The sequence below is a fragment of the Podarcis erhardii genome, assembly GCF_964252035.2.
Source record: "Podarcis erhardii genome assembly, chromosome: Z".
Lineage (NCBI taxonomy): Eukaryota > Metazoa > Chordata > Lepidosauria > Squamata > Lacertidae > Podarcis > Podarcis erhardii.
The window spans coordinates 12,319,223-12,345,431 of NC_138504.1; the positions used below are offsets into that span (position 1 = coordinate 12,319,223).

Sequence of the window (26,209 nt, forward strand, 5' to 3'; positions counted from 1 at the left end):
AGGGTGGCTGTGAGGGTGGCAGGACCAAGAGAGGGTTCTTCCCCAGATATCCCCAAACCCAAGTAGGTTCATATGAGGGAATATGGGCGTTCAGATAGCTTGGACCCAAGCCAAATAGGGCTTCATAGCTCATAACCAGCATTTTGAATTTTGCCTGGAAACAGACTGGTAGCCAGTAGAGCGATTATGAGAAGAAAGTTGAATGCTCGCTAGAACCATCCCCTTTCAAAAATCTGGCTGCAGCTCTTTGAGCAAGTTGGAATTTCTGTGCACTTTTCCAAGGTGGCTGTCACATAGAGCATGTTACAGGAATCAAGAGAGGATGTAGCCAAAGTGTGTGTGTGTCCCTGCCTATCTGCATAAGTCTTTAAAGGGCTGCTTGGCTATTGTTTGTTTCTGCTGCAAATCATTATGTGTTCACTGCCCTTTGATCCTTAGGTGCTAAGCAAAAACATTCTTCTTCTCACAGGCCTGTTATTTTATATTGTAAACTGCCCTGTGATCCTCACATGAAGGGTGGTATAGTAGTAGTAGTAGTAGTAGTAGTAGTAGTAGTAGTAGTAATAGGAGCCTAGTAAGTTTGAAATAAGCATAGATATCAGCCTTGTATTTGATGCTCTGCTGGAAGCGGAGGAGAGATACAGCACTCCACCACCAGCCTGCTCTCTATTATCTGCATATGCAATTCTTCATCACCTGTGGCTATCAGATTAGTGCTTAAATGCAAGGCTTGTTTAGTTGTTCATGGGTTGCTATATCCTTTGACTGCACCTTCAGTCTGCCAGCCTTGATAATCAGCCAAGAAAAGTTCATATAAACTTTTGACTCCCCACCCCGCCTGTTCATATGCATGAATATTAAAATGCCCTTGTTATAAATTTTAAAGAACATTCCATATGAACTTGACTTCCTTCCCCCCCACCCTCAGTGGACTGAAATGTGAAGTCAATATTAATATTTAGATTTTATGTACAGTCGGCTCTGCTTTGTAGCTCTGCTGTCATCAGCTCTTGCAATAGATTCTTATAATCTTCAAAGGCTTGGATTTCAGCTTTCATAGAAGCGGGCCTATTATTTTGCAGGCACAGTTATATGGATTCAAAATCTCAGTGTTGCAGAAATGCTTTTGATGGGTTTGAAGCTTGTATGTTATGTAAAGTTAGCTGTCTTATTCACAGCTTGAAATTGCAGGGGACAGAAAAAGGACAAATTTCTCCTAATGAAGCTCTAATGCAGCATTCCAGTAACGTAAAAAAAAAAAATCTCTCTCTTTTTACCCGATTTATATTTATGAAATAAAATATATCCTTCCTACAAAAATGCATCGCTGTTGTTTTTCTAAGTACTTTCCAAACATCTGTACCAGCACTACAACATTTACACACAATCCAATGCATGTCTACTCAGAAGTAAATCCCACAATGTTCAGTGCAGTTTACAGCTGAGTAAGTGTAAGCGACGCAGGTGGCGCTGTGGGAGCTCACCCTGTCGCGGGGATTCGAACCACCGACCTTCTGATCAGCAAGTCCTAGGCTCTGTGGTTTAACCCACAGTGCCACCTGCGTTCATATCCAACCTTCCTCTAAGGAGTTCAGACAGTACCTAGTTCAATCCCTGCCTCTTCCCTTTTATCCTCACAATAGCTCTGTGACGGAGGTTAGACTGAATGACAGTGACTGGTCCATAGCTGTCAACTCTTCCCTTTTCTTGCAAGGAATCCTATTTGGAATAAGCGAATTTCCCTTAAAAAAAAGGGAAACGTTGACAGCTATGGACTGGTCCAAGGTCTCATTGTGAACTTTTTTTCTGGGGGCGGGGGCTGAATCTGGGTTTTCTTAGTCCATAGGAACCTGTTCCAACTCCAGCTTGCATCAGCTTGGCCAATGGTCATGGTTGATAGGAGCTGCAGTTCAACACCACCTAGAGGACCACAGGCTCCTGACTGCCTCTGCAGCAATCTGCATGGTGCTGAAGAGGCAGCCTTGTGTATGGAGTCAGTATCTTGAATGACCTCTGCAAAAGGCATTGGGTCCCTTTCCTCATTCAGTGGCACCCAGTGGTGAAAGTTCTCAGCTGGGTGCTGAAGTGCCTCTAGATGTAGGGCTACTTCCAGTCAGAAGGATGATGATAACCATAGCTCTTCAGTTTGCCGACACCAGCTTGCCACATAAATTGCACCACGCCAGCCCATTCCTTTCTAGTGTTACTAGCAAGGAATAGAGCCCAAATGGGGATGGTTATTGAATCGCTCGCTAAAGGGGCAAGGAGAACCATTTTGGATTCAGAACACAGTGAACACACAAACTGGGTGAAAGCTAAATATTTCATTAAATACCCCACAGAAAGCTACAAAGCACCAGCATCAATGGGTGTGATGCCCACAGCTGGAGCTTGCTGGTACATAATGCTTTCTGGATAGCCCAGCCTGTGCAGAGCTTGTTGGAGACCCGGGGTGGCAGTCTTGTTAGAATAAAGTTATAAACTCAAACAAAAAAACAAGCATAAGATGGCAAGGGAGTTCAGATAAACCAGTTTATTGCAACATCTCCAACACAGTATATCTTACATGCTTTAGAAACTCAAAAGTTAGTACAGTGGTACCTCAGGTTACATACGCTTCAGGTTACACACTCCGCTAACCCAGAAATAGTGCTTCAGGTTAAGAACTTTGCTTCAGGATAAGAACAGAAATCGGGCTGTGGTGGCGCGGCGGCAGCAGGAGGCCCCATTAGCTAAGGTGGTGCTTCAGGTTAAGAACAGTTTCAGGTTAAGAACGGACCTCCAGAACAAATTAAGTACTTAACCCGAGGTACCACTGTAATCACTAATCAATCGTACCCAACTACTGTGCGGCTTTTGGTCACACCGTTCATCGTCTCATCAACTAGTGATCCAAATAAAAGATTGAATAGTTCAGGACTAGAAATAGAAGCACAAAGGGAACATTGGGAAGTTTGCCGTATATTAATGCACATATAAGCATAAATATAAACTCAAGATACCTGCTTTCTAGATTTCTGTTCAGCAAAACACTCTATAATGGCATTTTGGTCAATAAGATCTGGGATAGAATGTTCAATGCTGAGAATGAGAAGATCATTAAGGTGTTCATCACCCATGGTTGACTGAAGTGAGTTCCAACGCAAGATAACTCCAGCACCAGACATGTGGTTTTAACAGACTCTCAAGTCCATGAGATGCACCACCACCTAATCTGATCTGATGCTACATGCACAGGCCCTCCAAGTGTCCCTGTTTTCCAGGAACATCCCCAGATTTACAGAAGCTGCCCTGGTTTCTGATTTGATCCTGGAATGTCCCACTTTTCCTTAGCACATCCCTATTTTCATCGGAGAAATGTTGGAGGGTATGGAGTTATGCAACCCCCGAGCCAAGGAGATAAATAACTATACAACCTTTAGAAGACATCTGAAGTCAGCCCTGTATGGGGAAGTTTTTTAATGTTTAATGTTTTATTATGTTTTTCTATATGTTGGAAGCTGCCCAGAGTGGCTTAGGAAACCCAGTTGGATGGGCGGTGTATTATTATTATTATTATTATTATTATTATTATTATTATTATTAAATAGGGCATCCTTATTTTCACCAGAGAGATGTTGGAGGATATGCATGCTAGTATGCAGTAACAGAGGTCCAGATTTTACTATTGAAGCCTTGCAGCGCATATGGACAAGTATGAGCGTCTTGCTCATTAAGTCGCTGGTCGGCTGTGAGGCATGGGGAGTTCTTGGCAAGAGAGCGTAAGCCTCCAAGGCCAGTGTACTTGGCTGCCCCTCTTCTGCACAGGCTTGCTAAGTTCAGGGACTGTTTAGTCCATGGAAAATGAAAGTGTTTTAATCTGCTTTGTCAAGTTTGCTCAGATAAGGATAATATTTTCTGACAAGGATGATATCGGATGTGGTTTCTTCCTATTTTAACACCCTGATGCTTGGAAGCCCCAACCTTGAGACACTTCAGGAGCTGCTGGAAACAGAAGGTTGTTTAGGCTAACTGATAAAGCGGGAAGCCTCATAGAAAAATTTCCTCCCTTTATTTGGTGGCAGCGGAACACCGTGTTAGCTGGGGATTCCCATCTCTCAGAGGCGTGGCTGGAAGTTGGTCATGACAATCTGCTTCCCATTTTGGCCTGGTGCAAGCTGCAATTTTCCCTCCTGGCAAACTGGAACAATGGTAGTGTTGCTGTAGTTGTGATACTGCTTTATAAATGGATATAGGCTTAAAGGTGATATAAAATGATTTAAAAACAACCAAAGCGGCTTTGTGTCTTGAAATTAAAAGACCATAGAGGGTATCCTGGGCCCAAATTGTTAATTCATGAAAGAACCTTAAACCTGGTCTGGTAGTGTATGGGCAGTCAGCACAGTCTTAAGATAACTTGAACTTATTTCAGCTCAGATCCACCTTCGATATTAAACCAAAATAAATATTTAAATCAAGCTCTCTGCCTTTTATCTTATTATTATAATTATTATTATCTTATAAGTAGCGACTGACCCAAAGTGAGCTTCAGGGCTGGGTGGAAGATTTGAACCCAGGTCTCCCTGGTCCTAGTGCAACACTTAGGTAGCCTAGTCACAATCATTATGAAAGTTCATCAATACACACAGCTGCCAGTCAATGCCAATGTCACTGAGCAAGATGGACTAAGAATATGATAGTGTCCTATGTTACTATGCTGTGTGTAGCAAGCATCAGTTATTGTGTTACTAAGGGTGCAAGGTGATTTATCTGTCCAGAATGTTGGCGCTTCCTCGATATTTAAATATCAAGTAAGTGCAACAAGTGATCAAATTATCTGGTATTACCAGCTTAAAGCACTCAAAACACACAGTAGCTTTAATCACCCATGAATCATGTCAGGTCACAGTGTAATGACAGAGTAAGAGAGGTGGAGTTGCTATATTCACATGCAACTTCCTTTGAACTGTGTGGAGTTTGGAAGCAATTGTTTTCAGGTGTTAGAGAAAGCTTCCTAAAGATAGCACAATTCAGCAGTAACAGAATCAGACTCCACATGATAAAGAGAAAGCATCCTTATGAACTCATTTTCTTATGTGTGTGTGGTCTTCAGTTTGTGGGTCAGAACCCACTAGTGGGTTGTGGCCTAATCCAATGTGGGTCACAACAGGAGCACTCCCCACCGTGCAAATATATGGTGAAATATTAAGAATTTCGTCCCCAAATGCATGCTTGGGTTTAAAGTTGGTCTTGGGTCTGAAAAGGTTGAAGATATCTGCTTTAAATGAAGTGACGTGATTTACCAGAGAGACAGAGTGACATAATGTTAGTGAGCGCCGCAACCCCAGAGTCGTTCGCGACTGGACCTAATGGTCAGGGGTCCCTTTACCTTTAGGATTGGAAGGGAGACCCAATTTCAAATCCTCCACTTTGCCGTGAAATGAACCGAGTTGCCCTTAGGCCAACAAGCAGCCTAACACACATCTAGGATTGTTGTGAGGATAAGAGTAAGCATGTGTATGTAACCTAGAGCTCAAAGGAGGAAATCTGCTGATGCGAGGGAAAGAAGGAAGTAGTATAGCACAGCACAGCAGCAGCTGTGCAACCTGATCTTATTGGACTTCCTTCCATGTAAAGGTGTACGGAATTTATACAGCCAGATCTACTCAGTAAGCAAACTATACAGGACATATTAGTAAGTATTTAAAAGCATTTATAAACCGCTTAATATCTGATAAATCTCTTAAGCAGTGTTCAGTACAAAAACAAGTCATTATAAAATACTTAAAAGCATATAATAACAAGTAGAGCAGGAATTCAGGACACTCATTTGCCCCAGCGAAATGCGTATGGAATCACTGCAAATGTACAACCTAATTTTCCTCAAGCATATTTTACTCTGAAACAAGCCTTTCTACGTTCAGTGGGACTTTCTTCCACAGCAGATGTACACAGTGAAGTATCTAAGTGTCAGCCATGCATCTGCTCAAGATAGTAGTACCGCCTATTTTGCCTATTCAGACCACACCTGCAATCCTGTGTTCAGTTCTGGGCGCAGTAATTTAAGAAGGATATTATTGACAAGGTGAAACATGTGCAGAGGAGGGCAACTGAGATGATCAAGGGTCTGGAAACCAAGCCTTATGAGCAATGGTTGAGGGAGCTGGGTATTTTTAGCCTGGTCAAGAGAATACTGAGAGGAGATATTAAAGCCATCTTCAAATATCTCAAGGGCTGTCCCATAGAGGATGGGGCAAGCTTGTTTTCTGCTGCTCTGGAGGCTAGGACCTGAACCAATGGGTTCAAGTTACAAGGAAGGAGATTCCGACTAAACAACAGGAAGAACTTTCTGATGGAAAGCGCTGCTGGACAGCGAACCGGCCTCCCGCAGAAGGTGGACTCTGCTTCATTGGAGGTTTCTAGCACTGCAGAGGGTCCCCTCGAGGTCCCTTCCAACGCCACAATTTTATGATTCTGTAAGTCCAGGGGAGCCCAACAGAGCTTTTCCTAGCCTAATTTCGGGGGCACGTGCACACTCATAAGCAACCCCAGGTTATTTGCACCATGGGATTGTCGCGGAGCTGGGGTGGGGGTGGGGGCAACCTTCCTTCTCTTTCCTCTTCCCCCCGGATTGTTTTGCCCAGGGTGGGGTGGAGAGGGGTTGGGTATTGCACGGGATCCCTGGGCGCTGCGCGCGCCCCGCCTAGCTCATTATCACCATCCCTCCGCCTCTTCTGGGCGATACGTGCGGACTCGAGCCTCCCCCGCGCTCGCAGGGGAACAGCCAGGGGCGTGGTCGATGGCAGTGATGACGTAGCGAAGCGGAGGCGGAGAGAACTGGAAAGCGAGAGGAGCGGGGTGCGTGGGGAGGGGGGGGGGCGGAGAAAGAGGGCTGCACGAGTCGCGCAGGCGCAGCACCTTGTTTACCCCGTTCTTATCCAGAATGTGTCTTATATGCTGTCCTTTACCCCCCCTCCCCCTCCCTTGCATTCCCGAGTCCTCCCGGCAGATGCCGCTCTAGGCCCAGCAGCGGAGAGCGTGCTCGGTGGCCGCCAGGTGGCGCCTGCGCTCTCCATTCGCTCTCCTGCCGCCGAGCTGCGAACACCCCAAACAATCCCCAGCGCCGCCGCCACCGCCAAATTAAATAATCCGCCCGTTTCGCTCCCTTCAAACCCCCCCTCCCACAACGCCCCGCTCGAGGGCCCCCCCTTCTCGGCCTTCCTACTAGGCCCCACTTTCCACCACCCCCTCCCCCGCTGCGGGGGCCTTTGAAGGTAAGGGGTCGACCTGACCCGAGTTGTTTGGCCTTGGAAGTGAGAGCGAGGGAGGGAAAGCAGAGAGGAGAGAAGCGAACTGCAATAATTACTTGGAAGAGGAGAGCGAGACAGAGAGAGGACAGGGGGGGAAAAAGGCGCGCAGGGCCCGAGGAGCCCCGTCACCGCCAGTCCAGCCAGGCCTGCCGGGTGAGGTAAGTTCGACCGTGGCGTAGAAGCTTCTGGAAGTTTATTTTTCTGAGGAGGGAAAATCTCGAGGGGGGAAGTTGTTTGTTTGAAATCAAATCGCCGCGAGGGGAGGGGCGCGCGCGTGTGTTTGCGGGGTTTTGTTTTTTTAAAAAAAAAAATAAAAAAAATATTATTTTTTGAGCGGCGGCGGAGGGGGGTGTACGGAGAAGGAGGCAGCGGGCGGTGGTGGGGGGGGGGGGGAAAGAAAGGGAAGCGGCCAGCGGCAACAACAACAACGGCGGTGACGGCGGTGTTGTGTAATATATATAGATAGATATCTGGAAATATCGGTGTCCCTATCCATCTTTCTTTGAATGTGGAATGTAGGGCAGGCCTCGGAACAGCTCGAGTCTGAGGGGAAACTCGCAAGCGCAGGCAAGATGGAGGACGCGGGGCCGAGCGAGCGAGGAGGGAGGAGGAGATGGTGGGGGAAGAAGGCGAAGGAGCCCCACAGACGCTGCCTTGCCCTCCCGCCTCCCCTCATTCGCTCGCCCCTTTTCCCGGCGCTCCCTTGGACGCGGCGGCGGGAGGGAACGAGCCTGAAGACGGAAATAACCCCCCTATTTTTATTTTTTTTTAAAAAAATACAAATCGCACCAGTCTTAAAATTGCTGTTTTCCTTCTCTTTCTCTGACTCCATTCCCCTCTTCTCCAACCAACCTCCTTTCAACCAGAGAGGAAAAAGGCCTAGCCCGCCTCCTTCGGGCGCAAAAAAAATGGAGACTCGCCCCTATCCGTTCCTCTGCGCCCCCCTCTCCCCCGAAAAAAACCAACCCGATCCAGGGGTTATTGTGTGGGATGGGGAAGCTGCCAGGGTAGGTAAGAAGGAGAGGATGCGAGCCTGTGTTGTCTACTATTAAGAGCTACGGCTGGCAAGATGGAGGATTTCTAGCAGATTATTTTTGGAGGGGATGGAAAGGGGTGTGTAGTGTGTGTGTTTGTGTTAGAAAAGGGCACTTCGTTGGATATGTTGGGTTTTTTTTTTTAAAAAAAACACACACCACCACCGCAACACCTCTTAACGTTGTGAACCGCCCTAAGATCTGCGCATGAAGGGCGGTATACACATCGTAACAAATAATAATGATGATGATTCTCCCAACTCCCCAAGCCGGGAGAAGGCGAGTCGGACTTCTCGGTTCTCCGTGGGAGGAAGCTACGGGGGCGCTTGTAAGACACGCTTGGTGGCAGAGAAATCAGGAAGGGTGTTTTAAAAACGACTAGTGGTGTTTCTGCCTTCCGATCCTTCTCTACCCCCCCCCAGCACCCCCGTTCCCCTCCCACACCCTCCTCCACTTCAAAGCGATGAGAATGAAAATGACATACGTTTTATTATTTTTTAAATTGCTTTGCATATTGGGGAATTAAAAACTTGCGAGCGGGCGTATGCCTCGAGCTGGACGGAAAACCCTCAACTTTTCTTGTCCTCCTGTGACTTTGGCAGAGGGACAGTATATCATGGGAAAGGGATGTACTGGGAGGAGTGAACACTCCTGTCTTTCTCTCTGTTCGGGCAGGAACTTTTGCGCGAGTTGTTTCTCCACACCGATAATGATTTTTAAAGTGAGCTGTTGGGAAATCGTGGGATTTGCTTCTTGCCCACTTCCATCTCGACGCATTTTGAAAGTGTGAGGAATGTACAGCTCGGTATCCTGAACATGTTTACGTAGAAGGAATTTGCACTGTGTTCAGACAGCCTTTACTCACCAGTAAAAACCCCAAGGATTGTAACCTTAGACATGTCGTTTCCCACCCCCACCCCCCGGCCTTTTATGTTTTATGGTGGCTGCTTTGAACTGTTAGTGGTGATGGGTGGGGGAACCAAACCCCTGTTCAAAGTGACTTTTTGGTGTGCTTGTGCTGCTGGAAACCCCGCTGGGTCGCTGCCGGGTGGGAGGGGAGGAAGAGGCGGAAGGAGGCTGTTTAATAGCTTTGGGGTTTTTTTTTTATTTTGGCGCCACTTTTGTTTTAGATACAGTACTCGCTTGTCGCTCTTTTCCCGTTCTCTCCACACTCTTAGAAATTGAGCTGATTACTCTCCAGGTATGAACTGGTCCCACTTTCTTAGACGTAAACCTATCCTTCCGTCGGCGGATCTGGTATTTTTGTATCTTGGGTGTTGTGTGTGTGTTTGTGTGCGTCCGTCCGTCCCTGAAAATAGGGCGGCGGCAAAACGACCCAAAGTGGGTGAAACCTTGTGAGATTCTTCCCACTCCCGATTTTTGGTGGTGTGCGGTGTCTAGCGTGAACTTGCTGCCCTTGGATTTTGAAATGTGTTAGTTTTACCGCCTGCTTTTTCCATTTTCTGTTGACTTGTTAAGCTCCGTTTTGAACCTCTTTGTGTCCACTTTCAGCACATGTATGTATATATGGGGCAGGGTATTGATCAACTTGCCAGTCGACCTAAGCAACTGGGGGTCTCCCCGGGCGCTGCTGCCCTCGAGGCTTTCCACACCGCGGCTTGTAGCCCTTATTCGGTAGTTCCCTTCCTGCGGAGAGGGAGGAGGTGCTTTTGGCTGCCACACCCCATGTTTGTTTCATTCTAGCCGAGGCTCGGCTCGGCTCGGCTCGTCCCCTTTCCCCATGGAGATGCCGGCTTAGCTCCGTTCTCTCGACGCCGACGGGTTAAGAGGAGGAAACCTGCCGAACAAAATTATCTGTTGTTGTCCTCCTCCTCCTCTTAGGGAAGGAGGGTAGTTTTCTTTTTTCTCAGCATCATGGGGGAGGGCGGGGAGTCGGGTTACCGAAGTGCGTCACACACAGTCCTTGTTGATGGGGCCTACTCCGCAGCCGACTTGTGCTCCGCTGTTCGCAGAAATCACCCCCGCCCACCCTCTCCCTGCATTCTCGCTTTCGTCAGCCTCGCTAGAAGACACCGAATCTTCTATTCTTGGCAAGTGCGTTTAAGTGCACTTGAGGAAAGGCTGGATTTGTAAACATCTGAACACGCGTGTGTTTCTGAATGCAAATCATTTGAGTTTGTGGACAAAGTAGTGCATGATTTAAGACCTACTCCCTGAAAGTGCTAAGGCCTACTCCCTGAAAGTGCGTTGTAGAAAGAGAGGTATTTCAATCCACACCTTGGGGCTGCCATCAGAAACATCGTCTGGAGTCTTGCAGATACAGCATCTGCCCTGAATTTCAACCAAAGCTTACGCCTCTGCTTAAGGACACAACAGAAGCTTTGTAAGTTAAGACTGTTCTCAGTAGTGTACGATGCTTATAGATTTGGGGTGTTTTGCAGTGGAGATATAATACTTTCCACGTGGTGTCTCTTCAACGTGGGGTATGATATTTTGGAATAAAAGGACACTGCACTCTGCAGTGCATTGTTTACAAACAGCCTAAAGTTTCTCAGCAAGCTAGGAGGTGATGGTCAGTATTTTTACTACCATAGATTAATAATGTTTCATGGTTTCATAACCTAGAGCCTGTCTTAGCCCAACCTCAAAAGGTGACCCACTTTTAAGATTATACTGTATTCTTTTCATTTTCTCCTCTTTGGCTCTCTCTTCCAACTCAACTCCTTGCCATTCCTTTCTTATTTCCTTGTCTTAATCCTGCCCTTCACCCTAGGGTCTCAAAGTGGGCTACAGCAGTTGAAACACAATATTAAAAATAGTTCAAAACAACTTAAAATCATAAATTGCTGCTGCTCTTGCAATTCACATTCAGTTGGATATGATCTACATGTGTCACTAGCCTATTTTATGACTGCTCCCTTACCACCTCAAACCAGGGACATTTTTGACATTATGTAACACTTGGGCCGAACTGTGGTGTCAGATATGTTTGTACAAAGTGCTGAAAAGTTATTAACAGCTCTGTAATCATGGAGTGCTTAGTACTTAGTTGCTATTTTGTAAGTAAAAACAACTAAGAGTCTGGCTGGTACCTTATTGTGGCATTAGCTTTTCTGAACCAGAGCTTGCCTTTACTGTATAAGAGATCTGGCAAAGTGAGATTTAGTCCGCAAAAGCTTGTTGTTGTTGTTGTTTAGTTGTTTAGTCGTGTCCGACTCTTTGTGACCCCATGGACCAGAGCACGCCAGGCACTTCTGTCTTCCCGCAAAAGCTTATGCCACAATAAATGGGTTAGTCTGTAGAGTGCCACTATATTCTTAGTTGCTGCTAGTGGAACAGACTAACGTGGCTACCCTTTCAAATTTTGTGAGACAAAACTGTAGGGTGCCCATAGGTTGATCAAACCAATGGCATTTTTCTGAGTTTGGGGGTTGTGGAAGAACAGTTTCTTGCTAGTTTTTCTAGTTTCCATGGCTCTTGCTTTAGAACTTGGATAGGCAAATATATACATTCCTGAGACAGAGATTTTCTCTGGTGCACCCCAGGAGCAGAATTCACAGTGCAATTCAAAACAGTGCTAAGCTGAGTAGGAAAGGTTAGGGTGCATTGTATATTCCAATGCACTGAACTAGTCTTGAATTAGTATAAATAACTTATAGCAGCCAAAGCTCTCTTGGCATAAATTAAGGTGATAGAAGTTACACTGGTGTAGAGGGCAAAAAGGGTGTGTGTCAAGAATGGGAAATGGGTTTGCTGGAGTGGAGAGAGGAATAAACAAAGTAATGCTGATCCTAGCTGATTTCACTAGCAGAACTCTGCGTAAGATACACCACTAAAACTGCAGGTAAAACTAAAATCATCCCATAAGAGTCAACCAAAGGGCAGAAAATAACACTTTATGCTTCCCACCCCACACAGCCCGGCACCACATACCCTGCCTGAAGCAGCTAGAATGTAGCTTACATTGCCATATGAACATCTTGGCTGTGAGTCTGGAAGACCTGCTCCCTGTCTTTGTAACCTTTTCCTACTTTGCGTGGGTGGGCAGTGCCCTGATGGACTCTAGCTACAAAAGCTGAGGTGGCTGAGTAGACTCTTGTGTTGGGGGATTGCTTGTGGGATTTTGTTACTGTTGTTGATATAATTTTTTGGTATCATTTTAAAATCTCATTATTTATGTGGAACTTTCTCAATTTGGTTATATACTTTATTTATATGCTTTATATGTTATATGCTTTATTTATTTCTGACTATTGTTATGTCTGTAATTTTGATATTCTTTTTCTATTGTCAGGCACTTTCACCATAGTTTTATCTATGGAAAGGGAACATTCAAATAAAATGATGATCTGCTTGCTTAGGATTACTTTGCTCAAGACCGCCACTTCCCTGATACCACATTCTTCTGCCAGGCCCCCCCCCTCCATACACACAAGATCACCCTCCCTGGACCTGGAGGCTGATGATGTCAAATTTATGCTCAAATTTGTCAAATGCTTCTGACTATGAACTTTATAACAGTTGGTGCTCACTCAGTAAATTACTGTCCTTTTGTTTCTCATAATACAGTGGTACCTTGGGTTACAGATGCTTCAGGTTACAGATGCTTCAGGTTGCAGGTTAAGAACTTTGCTTCAGGATGAGAACAGAAATCGTGCAGTGGCAGCGGGAGGCCCCATTAGCTAAAGTGGTACCTCAGCCTAAGAACAGTTTCAGGTTAAGAACGGACCTCCAGAACGAATTAAGTTCTTAACCCGAGGTACCATATATAGTTGTCCTGATGGAAGATAATGTCTGATAGCCTCAATTCCTGTGCAATTCTGCTGAATTTTCAGGAAAATACACCCTATACATTTGTTGCCAGATCACATATTTACCATGTGCTGAATGTGTGTGAAGGGAAATGTATTTTTCATGTGTGAGAAGTAAAGTATAGCATTTGATGGTTTACTTGGCAATGTGAGTTTTTGAGACGTTAGTGAATAGCTCTAAGTCATGTGGATAGGTGTTTGAACCAGGTCTCCCTGGTCTAAGACCAGCACTCTAATTACTATCCAATACTGTACAGTACTGGCTTTTCATATTAGTTGTGTTTGCAAGCGGGGTGGGGAGTTGCTGATTGAGCCAGTGGTCATTCCCGATAGAGTAGAATGGTTGAAGGTTGGTAATGTTGTAGAGTGCCATTCCAGGTTATGAAAAGTTGAAATGATTACTCACATGGTTGTGAGTCTGTTCTGATTTGAACACATGGGCAGTTGCATTCATCTATAAAAAATAAAGTCAGTTTTTTGCTCAAGCAGTTTTTGGTGGTGGGACCATCTTAGGGCACACACAGATTGTATAGAAATGCCTTCCTCAGATAATATGCTTAGCTGAAGCTGTGTTTCTGGAACTGTGATATTCTGTGTCTCAAAACAATGCTATTATATATAGCAATATAAATTGTTGATTTTGTGTACCCTTTATCTTGCACCACTCAAGTTGTCATGTGAAAAAGAACTCATTTGACTAAAATAATAATCTGAATTTGTTTTAAACAAACAGCTATGGCAGAACTAGCCACATGTTTCTGTCTGTCTTGATCCTCCCAATGTAGTGGTTTATTACTGATCCCAGCAGCTGTTTGAGTCCAGGGAAGGATTTCAAAAAATACATATTTCAAAGTCAGTTTATTAGCCATCGTGCAGTTAACCACTACATTCAGGCACTAATCCAGGGATTGCACAGCCACTCCTGATTTCAGGTGCTATGAAGAAATAATCTGTATATTGTTGGTGTACTTATGACAACTCTCATCAGCCAAGGCAGACTTATCACAACCACTTTTACACCGCTTATTATTGGGTTGGAATACCATGAGAAAGGATTGTTTTAAAATTATTTCAAGCTATGTGGTAGTGTTCTAATTCCTTACTCATTTGCTTATTGAGTGCTTGTTGCTCTATAGCCCCTATTAAGCTCTGCAACTATCAAAGAGGAGGCTTATTTCTGCCCATCTTTCCCCAAGAACCAGTAATTCTGCACTGACTATTTGCACTATCCCAAATAGTCTGTTAATGCAACCAAGCACAATATACACAGAGTAGACATAAAAATGGGGAAAGAAGGAGCATAACAGCAATATGCTGTTAGAGAAATTATGTGTTATGTCTCGGGCACAGCAATGATAGGAAGAAATAATGGGAAGAAAAAAAGGGGGGAATAAATGAGCAGTTCTGTATTTGAGTTAGTTTGGGTGGATGGTGAGATTGTATATGTGAAGTGTATTCTCCCCCTATCCCATTTTTAGGGGTGTTTTCAATACTTTTAGCTGTTTGGGTTATATACGGTAATTGTGTTCCTCTTTCTATGAAAATGTTACCCATCCCAGTTTAAGGTAAACTATTGCATAGTAAAGCAAAACACAGCAAATGCATTAAGCCATTTTCAGGTAGTTTTCTTAAACTGTATGTGTGCTTTAGGGCAAGAGTAGACAAGCTTTTGCCCTCCAGATGTTCATGCACTTCAGCCTGGTTTACACATCACATTAAGCCATAGCTTATTATACATATCACTTACTGTGAACAAACAAAGGGGGAAGGGGCAAACTTTGGAAGTTGCCCTGAGCTCCTTAGAGGAAAGGCATGATGCACATTGGAGGTAACTAAATTAAATTCGCTAAAATATTGACATAAATCTAGCTAAACATTTCTATAATCAGTATACTTTGGTGCTCTGTCGTCCTTCCAAAACCTCCCCCCAACAACATCATCACCTCAGCCACCTCAACCTAGCTAGGGGCACTATGGTAGAAGTAGGCTTCCATAACCATTTACCTAACTGAATGGGGAATCACAGACAGAAACAACAACCATACACACCTTCCTTTAGATGATCCAACAATCAGAAATGGGCATCTAGGAATGTTAAAATTCTGCAGATCACCTGTAAGGAAAAGGAGTGGGCTGCAAGATAAAGTGCTTGCTCACTTTACCCCCTAATAGCAGTTTAGCAGGATTTTAAAAGGTAAAGGACCCCTGATAGTTAAGTCCAGTCGCAAATGACTTTGGAGTTGCGGCACTCATCTCACTTTACTGGCCGAGGGAGCCGATGTTTGTCCGCAGGCAGTTTTTCCGGGTCATGTGGCCAGCATGACTAAGCTGCTTCTGGTGAAACCAGAGTAGTGCACGGAAACACCGTTTACCTTCCTGCCGGAGCAGTACCTATTTATCTATTTGCACTTTGATGTGCTTTCGAACTGCTAGGTTGGCAGGAGCTGGGACTGAGCAACGGGAGCTCACCCCGTCACGGGGATTCAAACCTATTGGCAAGCCCTAGGCTCAGTGGTTTAGACCACAGCGCCATCTGTGTCCCGCAGCACAGGATTTTAGCTGCTTTCAAATAGTTCTGTATGTTCAGCCCTGGCTGCTCCACTCCGTTGGATCAGTATTTCTGTCTTTTGCCTCTCAGTGTCTTAAGTTCTAGTGCAACAGGAAGCCATGTGTTCTGCACACCTTTTTTATCAGTTGAGATCATAAATTTGCTTTCTGTCCATTAGTTGTAAGGACGAGATGGCAAGGGGAAGCTGTGCAAATTGGCTGCAACAAATTGGCTATAGAAATCATGATAATAAGTATCAGTTTAATTTTCTTCAAGTTAAATAAGATCTTCTATCAGCATACGCATATTTCTTGAGAGCCACAAGCATGGATTTTCAAGGCAAGTCTCTGCTATGCATACAATTAAATCGGACGTATATTCCATAGTAGCAATTCCTGCTTGGATGTTTCTAACTCTCAAATAGCAGAGATAGTGGCTACCAGATGCCAGCCTAAACAGAACAATTTTATGTTTTTGAAAGTCAATATCTGTTTCGACAAACCTTATAGAAAATAAGTTACAAAATTGTAGGGTAGCTATCAGGAAAACCTGTTTGTTGAACTTAAATATAGTACAGAGACAGCATTGATGTGAGAAACTTGCTTAAATTCATGTCACAGGTACAGTTTTTCTGATTAATGATGATATAGCTTTACCAAGGACAGTTTCCCATATATCTCCAATCAGGTCACAGTGTGAAATGGAAGTGGAATACATGAGTCATGAGCCAGAAAAATGACTCAACAAGTGGAAGGTAGATATAAAGAAAAGCTAGTAACAACGGACAGTGAAGTACTGTACATGGGTAGCCAGCATACTTCCCATCAACCCCTGCCAGCATGGCCATTGGTCAAGGATGGTGACAGTTTTAGTCAAATGGCTACAGATAGTTCAACATTTAACCTTCATAAAAGCCCCAATAACTGTTCCAAAATATTTATGCTTGAACATTAAGGAAGGTCCTGTAGGGGCAGAGCTATCCTGTTACTCTAGATTTTGGATAGTGCTACATGCAGGATGAGGATTAGTGTTCCTAGGTGGCAAAAAAAGAGAGAAGCACTGGATAGCATAATCCAAGATCTTGGTTCATTCCTACCACTAATTAAGTCCACAGTGGATCCTGAACCACAGAGGTCTGGTAAAGGGAAGATCTGCAGGATGGGCTATTAAACTAGTATGAGAATATCAGTAGCTCAGAACAAGTAATGTGAGAGGCACAACTTGTATATATAGAATAAATATTTCTTGATCAGACAGTGTCTAATCAGAGGAACAAGGAGGCTTAACATAGGTATACAAAAAACTGCCTATAACATTTCAGTGCATTAGTTCACTAGCTCAGGATAGGAGTCTTTCCCAACCCCACCTGGAAATGCCAGGCATTGAACCTGGGACCTGCATACAAAGCATGTGTTCTGCCATTAAATTGTGATCCTTCCTCATCTTACACTTTACTGTTGCATGCTGCAGACTTGTCTTTGCCTCAGCCAGTCACCCCCTGATCCTTGATTGAACAACATGACATGAAAATGGAGCTATCAATGTCTATTAGTTATGGTGCGTATATGACGCTCCCAGGTTCAGAGTTCATATGTTCCTATATAACAGTACTGCCTGTAAAAGAATAACAGTGGGAGATGTTTATTACCCTTGTGTTGTGCTTGAAGGCATCTGGTTGGCCATTGTGGAAAATAGGATATTGGATTAAATAGGGTTTTTATGGCTGAAACCATGGCTCTTGACAGTGAAATGGAGTGGTAGCATTCTCAGAGGAATGCAGAAACCAAGCCATTTAAGCTCCCTCCAAACAGAAAGCATATAGATATATTATGGTGAACAAAATCCAAAATTTCCATATTAAGCTAACCAAAGTAAGACAAAATAGCATTCCAAGTTGTTGAATAGCACTTCTGGCCAGATGATAAACAAAGGGACTGGGGATGGAATAAACTATTACACCCAACACCATGAGTATGTTTCCTCTTAAGAGCTGTAAGACCAGATGTGTGAGAAAATAGACTTTTAAATAAAGCTCTTTTCGATGCAATGCAGGTATGAGGCTGTACCAGCTCCATATTCCTCAACTCCAGATATATAAAAACTTTCTTTTATTCAGTTCTGCCTCAATCCTTAAGCAAAGCACTCACTTCCCTTGATAGATAGATAATATAAATTAAGAGAATCTAGGCTGTCATAATGGTAACAGAATTCAGAATTAATTTTAGGAGGTATTCTAAGCAAAAAAGTCAATAGAGGCTAGATTCAGTAATTTTACCTAGCAGTTGAAAGAACATGTTTATTCAGAGAATAACACCCCCCCCCCAATCTTAGATGATATAAATATTCCTTCTGTTTAGGTTTTCACTGTTGAACAGCTAAATTTGATCTTTTCCAAGTTTACCATCAAGATGATAAAAGTTCTAAATAAGTCAAAAGCTTAAGGTTTTGATTAACTAGAACATGTACAGCTCTAACTTGGATTTTTCATTATGGCCAACAATGCCATCTTAACTTACTTGTGAGTGGCAGACATTTAAGTCCCATTTACTGTGATGCCAACAAATAAAGGTTGAAATCTTTTCCCAATGCTATGCTTTTAAATAAGGTGAGAGGAAGTTTAGTATAAAATAGAACATTTTCTAGCACTCTTCACTAAAGAACTGAATAAAAATCTATATCAATATAAAATTTAACATTTGTCTGAGACAGACAGAGTTTGTGCAGAGTTATTCCCATTTCTTCGTCATTTGTCTAGAACTTCTTTATACAGTAACTGAGGAAGAAAGATCAGTCACAGCATGTTATCAGTGCACCTCTGCCAATGTACTGCTGCACCAAATAACTAAAGTGACACAAGTAATTCACAAAGCTGTACATGATGCTACCTCTTGGGTGTAATTAATGCATCTCTGTGTTAACTGGAGCATAGAGATAGAGGTTCCCTTTCTTCCAAGTTCTGTGAAGATGTGCTGTCCTTTGTGCAGTACAGTCTTTCCCAAAACCTTGGCTGTACTGTGTACTCCTAGAATTACAGGATAATACTACAGAAGCACAAAGGGATTTACATTTCTACACTTTCTCTTTCTGACCATCTCCAATTGGAGACCACTTCTTTCCTGAAGCCCCAACTGTGCTGAATGTGTTAACTTCTGGTCCTCTAAGACTCTATTGCTCTTCGGCAATTTTAAGTAAAAGCTACCCATTAGGTTAAAAGAAATACATAGAATGCTGACTGAGGTTGATGGGATTTGCGAGTCCAGCACCTTCAGGATACTGTGTTGACTGCCACTGACTTAGACCAACCCTTACTTACATAAAGTTGAATTTAAGCTTTGCATTTTAATGCATTTCCAGCCTTGCTCAGTAGGTCCACAGAAGTTTTTAGTTAACAGTGACGACGACGGCAGCAGCAGCAGCAAAAATAACAAATACAGTGGTGCCCCGCAAGACGAACGCCTCACAAGACGGAAAACCCGCTAGACGAAAGGGTTTTCCGTTTTGGAGGTGCTTCGCAAAACGAATTTCCCTATGGGCTTGCTTCGCAAGACGAAATGTCTTGCGAGTTCCTGCGGGTTCCCCCCCTTTCCCCCCTTTTCCTAAGCCGCTAAACCGCTTATCAGCTGATCCGCTGATAAGCCGCTTATCAGCTGATCCGCTAAAAGCCGCTAAACCGCTAATAGTGCTAATCCGCTAAGCTGTCAATGGGCTTGCTTCGCAAGACGAGAAAACCGCTATACGAAGAGCCTCACGGAACGGATTAATTTCGTCTTGCGAGGCACCACTGTACTAGCTGGAGACTGGCAGAGGAGGGAAGAAGAGGTTATTATCTTCTCCAGCAGTCTGCTGAAACCAAGGGGGCAGTTTCTGGGGTGGGTGCAGAGGACAGATGGAGTAGTCCATCCCTCTTCCAGCAGACCTCTCAAAGTCACCAGCATGTTGTTCTTTGTCACCTATGATTACAAGGTTATGCATGATCATGGCTTAAAATTCAAAACGTAATAAATGCTACTGTTTTGTGCTTCAACACATTACATTTTCAGTTAGCAATATTAATGCCTTCTTATGTAGAAAATGCAAAATGTTATGTAATGAGGTGTGTGCAAAAACATATCTTCCAGAGTTTATCATCTGAAGAAGAAAAAATTGTAATTCTTAGCTTCATAATACCAGCATACATCTATGTCATAAGAATACTTGCAGTATAGAGTAATAATCATCAGTTATTTAACTATCAGTTATTTGGATGTAGTATATCATCCAATAAGGTGAACTTTTGCATACTGTGCCAAGTTCACAAAATCAGAGTATTAGCTGCACACCTTAGACAAGCTTTTGTTTTATGAATTTACTAAATATGCAAGCACAATTGGTAAAGACTTTTTATATATTTTTGTTGGAATTATTCTAACTATAATAAGAAACCAAGAGGAAAATACCTTTATCAAAGACTGGGACTATCTGCATTTGTGGAAACATATAAGTTCTCTATCAGGATTAGTTTAAAGTCAAGCAATTAAAATTAATGTGAAAGGAAAACTAGGGATTAATTAATAATTAGAATAAAAGGATAACAAAGCAGTGTTATGAACTATATAAATATATGAAACAGCAAAAGGGGTGAGGGGAAGTCAAAATATACATGTTTATTGGGAAAATATTGGATTTGTATTTCTAGAAAATGTTTCAAAAACTGAAAAATAAAGTTTATATAATTTTACAGAAAGAACAGCAAAAATAGAAAGAAGTTCATTTCAAATTAAAGTATTACTGTATAGTTAAAATTTGACAAAAGACTAACAGTAAAATAGCAAAAATCAAAGGAGTTCATGCTTATGGTACTATTTGTACTGAAGGTTATGTTTGGAAAAGGAGGAACCAATAACCACCACTGTGAATTCCTTCTTCACTCCCAAGCAGTCCACAAAATTCAGACTTGTGCAGGTATCCACAATGCACTCATTAGCCCAACAAAAGCAATTACTCCTGGCAATCTGTCACATAGCACACAGATTTCCTCTCCAGAGCTCCCTTTTGTTCTGCAACTTGGAAGTCTTGAGAAACAACAGAAACTCTTCCAAACAGTGGGATATATTTCTGCTGGTTCTTACCTTCTCCATACATCAGTACAGTGGAAATACTTTTGCTGCCCCTCTGCATGTATCATATAACTATGGGAAGGAAGATGGCCATAAATAATGGCTGACTAGTAAGCCAAGCAAAAATATGTAGTCTACAGGGACTGAACACATGGTTTTCCTTTAGATACCCATATTCATGCAAACTCTGGGTGAAGACTGACTTTGTATAGCAAAAGAAAAACTGAAATGCCTACTGAGCATCATTTGCTCCTCCTTTAATATATGTAACATCCAAGTACAGTGGTGCCTCGCAAGACGAAAATAATCCGTTCCGCGAGTCTCTTCGTCTAGCGGTTTTTTCGTCTTGCGAAGCATCCCTATTAGCGGATTAGCGCTATTAGCGGCTTAGCGGCTTAGAAAAAGGGAAAAAAAGGAAAAAAACTCGCAAGGCTCGCAAGACGAAAACGTCTTGCGAAGCAAGCCCATAGTGAAATTCGTCTTGCGAAGCGCCTTGAAAAATGGAAAACCCTTTCGTCTAGCGGGTTTTTCGTCTTGTGAGGCATTCGTCTTGCGGGGCACCACTGTACTGTAGTTAACAAGGTTCTCCAGATCTGGTTGCCAGCAACTTAATGCTCAGTCAGTATCTCCACAATATTAAGATTTATCTAGCACAGCTTTGTCTTCCAATATCAGCCAACCAGAAAGCCCAGAGAAGTTGACAAGAACATGATAATAAAGTTAACTTACCACCACCACCCTGTATAATCATTTATTGTGATGGAGGATGTGCTTACATTGGTCATTATATTATTCTGCCATCTCCCATCAGCCCTAGCCAGCGTGACCAGTTGACACACATGACACACCACCAACATATGGAGGGCACCACATTAGCTATTCATACACTAGTGGAAGAGAACTGCAAGCAGACAACCCATATGTGAAAGGGTCAGAGGAATTATGAGGTGTAGAGTTTGGACCAGGAGTCACATTGTTTAGCTGCCGTACTTGCTACTGTATCAAGCAATAAAATTTGTTGGTAAGATGTAGCTGTGTGAATATGTCTGTAAGATAACATGGAACCTTATGATGCGGAGCTACCATCTGCAAGCTCCAAATTGCAGCTCTCACTTCCACCCCCACCTGGCATTTGATTTGTACCTATGATGGAAATATTTAAGAAAAGTGAATACATTTTTATTTGGGCATTTGGATCCCAAAGGATTTTTTTCTATGTGTATGGTTCTAGAATACGTTATAAACACTGCTGAATATTGAATGTTATTGTATTTGTTGGTTTTAAAATGACATTTTACTTATCTTCTAAGTCGCTCTGTGCACTATATTGGAGAAAGGGTCTAATGGAAACATTTAAAAATTATATAAAAAATAATATCATACTGGATAAGTCAGATAAGGTACACTAATGAATCGTTCATGCTAGCCCCATGTACTAGAGTATATTGTTCCTGTTTCCAGCTGGCAAACTGTTAAAGAGGCTTAAGCACATAGCTGTCGACTTTTACCTTTTCTTGCAAGGAATCGTATTCGAAATAAGGGAATTTCCCTTTAAAAATGGGAAACGTTGACAGCTATGCTTAAGCACTGGCGGTACTTCAGAAGGAATAATGACATGACACTGTACCAGTTCAGGGTGAACAGGTGCAAGACCAAGAAGTCATTTTCAGCTTGACAGTCAGCCCAGAGAAGCCCAAGATCTTTGTGGGCTGGAATATAAAATCCATCTGTGACAACTGAGGGAAACTTACAGTCAGGGAAGAAGCAATAAACAGCATCCAAGCACAGTCATAAAAAAGTGCTGAGTAAATAAGAAATCTCTGAGTGGATTTAGCACAACCATTAGACAGATTGCCACTCCAGTTCCATGTAACAATACTGCTGAAGATTTGAAACAAGAAACTACACCCCCAGCCTATGTATTAGGCATACATTGTTGGCTTAAGGACCATGAGAAGGGAGGGAATATTTGAGTGCAGCTTGTCTTTCCCTTCACTATCAGAGAACCCAACACCAGGTCCTTCCCTTCAGTTAGGTTAAACCCATTAATTTTGACCAGGCCAATCATTGTCCATAGACTTTGGGGACCTTGGGTCTTGGGAAAGGGCAAGGCCAGAATAAAGCTGATCACCCCAAATGCTGCTAAATGAATAGAATGTTGTTGTTGTTTGGTTGTTTAGTCGTGTCCGACTCTTCGTGACCCCATGGAACAGAGCATGCCAGCCACTCCTGTCTTCCACTGCCTCCCGCAGTTTGGTCAAACTCATGCTGGTAGCTTCGAGAACACTGTCCAGCCATCTCGTCCTCTGTCGTTCCCTTCTCCTTGTGCCCTCAATCTTTCCCAACATCAGGGTCTTTTCCAGGGAGTCTTCTCTTTTCATGAGGTGGCCAAAGTATTGGAGCCTCAGCTTCACGATCTGTCCTTCCAGTGAGTACTCAGGGCTCAGTAAATAACAGAAGAATTGCACAATATTACCTGAGCATACTCAGTTGCCTTCAGGAGCCACAAAAATATTGAGATCCAATTGGAGAAGAGAGGTAAAAATGTGTCCCTTGCAGCTTACAGAAGTCAGGGCACGGCTGACTTGTTGGAAGAGGAGCATACCTGTTAGAATAAGGATACATTACAAAATTTAGTTACAGATCCCACTTGCCAGTGCCTTAAGTCTACTTCTTTATTTTGAAGAGCCCATTCATCTCAGCCAGTTGATGCAAATCACAAACTTTAACTACTGACTGTAACAGTCAGTAACTCTTTCTAGTGTAGCAGTAAAAATGCAGTCAAGTTTGGTTGCTGTCAATTTTTGTAGACTGAATATTTGGGGACTTTTGTCTCAGTAGAGAACGCTTGAGTTAATAAATCGGTTCTTTTAACTGCCCACCAGTTTGCTATATCTTCACTTACTATAATGCCAGTTTTTGCCTTCTAGGCTAGTGTTGATTAGAATATTTCCCATGTCTGATCTGTTTTAAGGTGACACAGTCAGAATGACCTGCATTTTAAATGAGAAGGCAGTGCAGTGCTAAGACCTGGGAAACCAGGCTTTAAATTCCCACTCAGCTGTGAAGCTCACCAAGTGACCCTGGGCCACTTACAGCGCCACAGCATAACCTACCTTACAGGGGTGTAGTTGAAATTAAATGAGATGGGGATGGGAACCATGTATGCAACCTTGGGTTGCTTGGAGAAAAGGTGTGATATAAATGCAAAAACAAACAAACAACACATCTAACGTAGATAAAACTCTTCTGGTCATATAATTAATTTGCTCATACCTAACTTCCCCCCTCCCCCTCCCCTTCATTCAAAGGGTGAATTTCCTACATGGCAACTTGAGAGAGAAGTTACCTTACAGCAAAATGAAATAATTTCTTTCTTGTATCAATCAGTCAGTAAAGCTCTACTGCTGGGGAATTGTTCTTTAAAGCTTTGTATTTGGTAAAGAAAGTTGCAGAGATATTGTGCAAATCATTGGGGTTAAGTCCGGGGGGCACAGAAAGGGTTGGCAGTGTAGTAAAAGCAAGGCACAATCTATAGTGCATGTGTATAACATCTGGAGGTTCTTGTGTTTGCATACAGTACACATGCCTGGATTGCTGAGTACACATTTAATTGAGTAAACAAGTGGCCTTGCTTGCACATGAATGGATGTCTGGATTTATCCCTTGTACTCTGTACTGCACTTAAGCTAGTGTAAGTTAAAAAGGTAAAGGGACCCCTGAAAATTAAGTCGAGTTGTGAACGACTTGGGTTGCGGCGCTCATCTCACTTTACAGGCCGAGGGAGCAGGCGTTTGTCTGCTTCCGCAGACAGTTTTTCTGGGTCATGTGGCCAGCATGACTAAGCTGCTTCTGGTGAAACCAGAGCAGCGCATGGAAACGCTGTTTTCCTTCCTGCCTACCCCTATTCAAAACTTTTTGGGACATTAAAGCTTGATAGCCCACTCTTGTATTTAAGAAGTAGCCAAGTAGCCACATGTGATCAAGAATTCCACACAGGTAAGCAAGCTAGCAGAAGACAAATGAAGTGAACAATCTCTCTGTAACAAGCATAGAAATGCAATTCTAAATCCCTCCTTGTCAGCACTAAGCCAGGCTAGTAACTTCTCACAGCTTATTTACAAGGCTGTGTTAGATCTACAATTCATCTCAAAACTAAATCAATGCCTGCTGCTAAAGACATATAAAAGAGGCTTTGCTATGCAAAGGAAAAACCAATCTGAACATTTCCTAAATAGGAATATTTACATGCCACCTACAAAACATAGGCATTTCATGTTTTACCTGATGAAAGTAAATTGCTGCAGTATGTCCAATAACAACCATCCCTGTTTTGAACTATTGGTCATGGGCACTTCATTTTGGTTTCCTACTATTTTTGTGAGAGTGGGACTGTATTAAATGAAGCAGAAGGAAACACTTGAAGGAAGAATGGAAGATAGAATTTTGCAGTGCACATGTTCCTGTATTCCCATACTTAGGCTTCAGACCTGTATATAGATGCTGGTTTTAAGTCCTATGGGATTTATTAGATGGGCTCTAGTGTGATAGTGACTGGGTGGGTTCTTTACCCTTCACTAACATTGTTCTCAATTATGTCAGCTACTTTGTGGAATAATCGGTGGCAGATTTTTTTTGGTGTGCTGTTGTTGTTTGCATAATGTGTTTGGGGAAAGAGGGATGTAGGTGATGCCACCACAATTTCACTGATCATGGGTAGAAGGAGATACATCCATGGGGAGGTGACAGGTTACCATGCAAGTTGAAGATGGGGCTATTTACTCTTTCTTTCTCACCCCATCCCTTCCAGTGTTGGGTTGCTGGTTACTCATCATCTGTGCTTGCTGTTTAATGCTAGATCAGTACAGAATAAAACCACATTTATCCATGATTTGATCATATATGAGGTGGGTAGTTGAGCTGGGAAGAGTTGATCTTGTCCAGCTGTGCCCACCTGGATACTTGGTGCAGCATCAGCACAGGCTGCAGTATGGGAATGAGGAGCTGCTGTGTTCCATATAATGTCCATTTCCAGGAAAACCCTCAGTTTCAGAGCTGGTGGTGTCGGACCAAGGAGACAGTAGACTAGAGCTGCTGTTGGTGTATCATTCACCCTGCTGCCCAGTATCTTTTCTGACCGAGCTGGCAAGATGGTCTTGCGTGCGATGTTAGAATAACCCAGAATTACAGTGCTGAGGAAGCCCCATGCCAACCACGGGTCTGTCTCAAGTTGGTCCAGCACATAGGGCAAAGGACACCCTAGTTTGCATTTTTGCTCCAGATGGAGGAAGGGATGGTCTGGGGATGGTGGATGCCACCCTGCTATCATAGTTAGATCACTTCATGGTAAGCTTTGGACTTATAGCTCCAATCTTCCCACTCAGGATGGTGGACAGATTGAGATGATCTGTCTCGGGAGACTAATGGAGTCCAATGGATTCCTGAATGCTCTGGGGGAATTTCTCATAGA

General features: G+C 43.2%; 1 protein-coding gene across 5 annotated transcripts in view; it reads left to right on the top strand.

The window, feature by feature from the left end:
* Window positions 1–7,053: 7,053 nt before the first annotated feature.
* STAG2 (STAG2 cohesin complex component) overlaps window positions 7,054–26,209 on the top strand; it is a 69,110-nt gene continuing 49,954 nt past the window's right edge. For 2 of the 5 annotated variants that reach the window (XM_081847876.1, XM_081847872.1), the window contains exon 1: window positions 7,054–7,447. The gene's annotated coding sequence lies outside the window, so the exon portion shown is untranslated. Of the gene's footprint in view, window positions 7,448–9,397; window positions 9,525–10,531; window positions 10,668–26,209 lie in introns of those variants that run through there. The other 3 variants (XM_081847875.1, XM_081847874.1, XM_081847873.1) reach the window with 3 other exon arrangements.